The following is a 4,881-nucleotide window of genomic DNA, read 5'->3' as shown; positions in this document are numbered from 1 at the left end:
ATATATATATATATATATATATGCTATTATTAATACTATTTTACATGGGAAAGAAGTTATACAGGCACTGGGCCATAGAGATCCACCATGATCTACTAGAAAATTTGCTGGGGGTATGGGAGAAGATATGGGAGAGAGCAGATTGGAGGATGGGATATCCCATTGGACTGCTATTTTGGGGTGGTGAGTAGGGGAAAAATGGGAAGAAAATTTGTAACTCAAAATCTGGCTGAAATGAATGATGTAAATCAGAAGTTAATAAAGCATCTGGAAAATGAAAAAAAAAGAAAGAAGAGTTTATTTTAAAATTTTATTTATTTATTTATAATTTTCAACTTTCATTTTTACATGATTTTGAGTTCCACATTTTTTTCTCCCTTCTCTTCTTCCCCCTCCCAAGAGAGCAAGCAATCTGTTATAGGCTATGCATGTATGATCATATTAAACATTTCTGTTGTAAAAGAACAATCAGAACAGAAAAAAAAGAAAATAATATGCTTTGGTTTGCATTCAGACTCAACAATTCTCTTCTTTCCATCATGAGTCTTTTTGGAATTGTCTTAGATCTTCGTATTGCTAAGGGAAGCTAAGTCTATCAAAGTTGATCATTGCACAATGTTGCCGTTACTATGTACAATGTTCTCCTGGTTCTGCTCACTTCATTCTGCATAAGTTCATGCAAGCCTTTTTTTTTAATAAATTATTTATTTTTAGTTTTCAACAACAACAATAACAGAAACTAGCCATTTGACCTTGGGCAATTCACTTAACCCCAAGTGCCCTAAAAAAAAAAAAAAAAGGAAAAATAATTTTATTAGAAATAAAAAACTATTTATTAGTACAAAAAAAGTTAAAAGGCTTATTTTCTAAGCCCTAAACTTGGATTATTTTATTGACTCCTGTTTATTTTGCTCAGTATCATAGGCTATAGGGCCTAAAAGAACTTAAGAAACTTTCTAGTTATCTCCTTCATTTTATGAATGAACACACCAAATTCCAGAGATTAAATGACTTGCATTTAAATGACCATCTGGTCACAGGGAGCAAATATTAGTGGTAGTCCTCTTCTTTCAGATCCAGAATCCTGGATTTTTTTCTGTATATATGTTTGTGTATATATAAATACATATATATTCACACTCAAATACATATCTATATATTCGTTCTTTTCCTTTTATTTCTTAATTGAAATAAATTTATTTTCTCTCCCTCTTTACCCCATGTTGTATGTGGTGGATAGAAGGGAAGAAAAATAAAATTTCTGTAACAAATATTCATAGACAAGTTAAACTAATTGCTTCATATTTGCCAATACACATGTATATTTCAATATTAATATATGAGTATATATCTATATAAATATGTATATATGTGAAGAAATCCATGGACACATGTATGTGTGCTCATCGATATTCATCTACATTCAATAACTCTATCAAGTCCAGTGAACTATGGATTGCTGTCCAGAAAGACGTAAAACTCGTGGATTTTTCTCAATATGTTGGAGTGGAATCTGCTGTCATCTTATTATAATGGCTCTTCTCCATGCTGATTCATAGCAAGGCTAAAACAGGTGCTGCAGCTATCTACACATTAATGGATAAAAGCCTTTCTCTGACTTAGTTATGACCTTTTGGTTTCCATTATAGAATGATACTTAATGGGCCTACATTCTGTCTGGAAGTGGGGGAAAATGCAACCTTAATTTTTAAAATTAGCATTAACAGTTTGATCCATTAGCCCTTTAAAAGAAGATGTCATTTCAAATGTACATGATAATTATTTCATCCTGCTTATCACTTCTCTTTGCTCTTATGTCACATTAGCCCTCAATGGTCAAGAATGAATAAATACCATAAAGGGGAGCTTTAAAATTATGACCTTTTTTGGAAATATTAAAAACAAAAGTTTGGAGAGATGTAACAGAAAAGCTGACCTGTGTCAAAGATGTGTGGTTGTGCATTTGATATGACCTGAATGTTCAATGGGAGAGACCCTATTGAGCTATAAATTTCTAAGGCATTTTTATGAAGCTGTTTTCAAGGGACAGCTTGAATGTACCACCAAGGTAATGAGGCTATGTCTCAGTATGCCCTCTTAAATACATACTCTTTGATTATTCAACTTTCTTTCGCTACTTGACTTATTGCTTTACTTTACTCTAGAGACTACCTGGAAACAAATCAAGTCAGTCTTCAGTTTCCAGACAGTGTTGCTTCATAGCCAAAGACGCCAGATTGTCATGTTTTCCTGTCCTATATAACAGATTCCCTCGTGGACTTTATTTTCATAGCTTTCACATTCCTAGTTAAATGCAAGGCTCTTCTTTCTTTCTTTCTTTCTTTCTTTCTTTCTTTCTTTCTTTCTTTCTTTCTTTCTTTCTTTCTTTCTTTCTTTCTTTCTTTCTTTCTTTCTTTCTTTCTTTCTTTCTTTCTTTCTTTCTTTCTTTCTTTCTTTCTTTCCTTCTTTCTTTCTTTCTTTCTTTCTTTCTTTCTTTCTTTCTTTCTTTCTTTCTTTCTTTCTTTCTCTCTCTCTTTCTTCTTCCTTCCTTCCTTCCTTCTTTCCTCCCTTCTTTCCTTCCTTCCACCTTTTTCTTTAAACGTTTCTGTGTTATTATTGTTAGGGGGAATTACAGTAGAAGAAACTCCTACCAATGTCGATTAACATTTGTAACTTGTAGATTTAAACTTACTTGGCTGAGGTTGGATTATGTGCTAAAATTATATGCAAGCCTTGTTGCAAATAGGCAACACATGAAAATAATATGTAAAGGGAGTGAGTATTTGAAGTCTTTTCCATAGTTAATCTGACTGTCACAGAAAGCAAAGTAGCAGAGATGCTGTGATGTTATTGTGATATCAAATTGTCAACACCTGTTTATGAATATTAACAATTTTCTCTCCTTATAATAATTGGACATACCTTTGTAGGACTTTAAATAACTAAGTGCTAGGAAAGTTCAACAATGCAGCTGAAGGAGAGCTCTGCAAGATAGTCACGGAGACAATTCTACCCTTTTCTATCCCTCACAGGCCATACATAGTGCCTAGTGGAAGGGCTAATTGCTCAGCTGGTGACCCTGCAGTGGGAGTGTCATTTCAAGAGACTTAGAGGAAGGAAAAACAAATAAACAAACATGTATTAAGTGCCTACTATGTGCTAGTCAATGTGCTAAATATTGTGTGCATATTATCTCTGTTGATCCTCATATCAACCCTATGAAGTAGGGACTATATTGCCCTCATATGACAGTGGAGAAAGCTGAAACAAAGTTTAAGTGATTTGTTTAAGTGCCTTCCAAGTGCTCTGTAAGTATCTCATCTGATTATAAAAAAACAAAGTTAGGATTAAAGGTGCTGTTATTATTCTCATATTGAAGTTGAGGAAACTAAAGCAGACAGAGGTTTAGCGACTTGCCCAGATGACAAATCTACTAAGTGTTTGAGTTAAGATTTTTACTCAGGTCTTCCTGACGGCAGTCCCAGTGCTCACTGTGCCACCAGTTGGCTCAGTTTCACAAGCAGGAAGCGACATAAACTCCAGCGCAGAATGTGAGTTAACTCACATTTTTAAGCACCTACTATGTGTCAAGCACTGTCCTAAGTTCTAGGGATACAAAGAAAGGCGCACAAAACAATTTCTGTTGTAAAGTCTAATGGAGGTAGCAATTTTGTGCAACTTAACCTCTGGCAGTAGAAAAGAGAGCTGCTAGTCCTTAGAGGAGAGAATCCAGATGTGGATAAAAGACGCTGGAAGCCTAGCTGAGCAACAGATCAGCAGACATACTTCCCTTGGCAGGGGTAGGAGGAGGAAATGTTTTATAAAGATTCTGCTAGAGAAAAAGACTTCTAGAATCAGCAGTACCAAAGTAGTCAGTAGCTATGGGCATATGTGTGCCTTATTACCATTGTAGTCTAAGCCATTGCCTCTTCTTTCCATGGAAACAATATATGTTAACAAGACAATGTGACTAAGATTTGACAAAAATATTTTGTAGCAACTGTTCTTATAGAAACATGCATTTTACTAAATTCTTTCGATTAAAGTATTTGAGTCTATTGTTTGATTATTAATTAGAATCACTGTAATGGTAGATCATGAGCTTCATTCATTAGAGTAGTCATCTACAATCTAAGATAACCTAGGACCTAAGTTAAAAAGCAGTTTCCTTCTTATTTATTTATTTTTATTTAGTATTTTTCCCTAATTACATGTAAAAACAATCTAACATTTTTTCCCTTTTTTTTTCTTTTTGGAGGGATTTGGGGTTAAGCGACTTGTCCAAGGTCACACAACTAGTAAGTGTTAAGTGTCTGAGGTCAGATTTGAACTCAGGTCCTTCTGACTTCAAGGTCCGTGCTCTATTCACTGCACCACCTCTCCACCCCTAACATTCTTTTTTTATAAAACTTTGAGTTCCAAATTCTCTCTTTCATTCTCTCCTTACCCCATTCATGAAGAAGGCAAGCAATTCAATTTAAGTTAAACATGTATAGTCATGCAAAATATATTTTCATATTAGTCATGTTATGAAAGAAAACAGACCATAAAAAAAACCACAAGGAAAATAAAGTAAAAAATACTTCAATCTACATTCAGACATCATCACTTCTTTCTCTGGGGATAGACAGCATTCTTCATAAATCCTTCAGAGTTGTCTGGGATCATTGTATTGCAGAGAATAGCTAAATCATTCACAATTCATTATCTTACAATGTTGCTGTTACTTTGTACACTGTACATTTCACTTTGCATCAATTCATGTAACTGATCTAAAAAAAAATAGGTCCAGGAGTGATAATTTAAGAATCACTGGACTATCTGCAGCCATTGATGAGAGAGAGAGAGAGAGAGAGAGAGAGAGAGAGAGAGAGAGAGAGA

The sequence above is a fragment of the Petaurus breviceps genome, unplaced genomic scaffold, assembly GCF_028583685.1.
Source record: "Petaurus breviceps papuanus isolate PSGF00001 unplaced genomic scaffold, PetGlider_PUasm1.0 76, whole genome shotgun sequence".
Taxonomy (NCBI): Eukaryota; Metazoa; Chordata; class Mammalia; order Diprotodontia; family Petauridae; genus Petaurus; species Petaurus breviceps.
Note: the sequence above shows the minus strand (reverse complement) of the source record.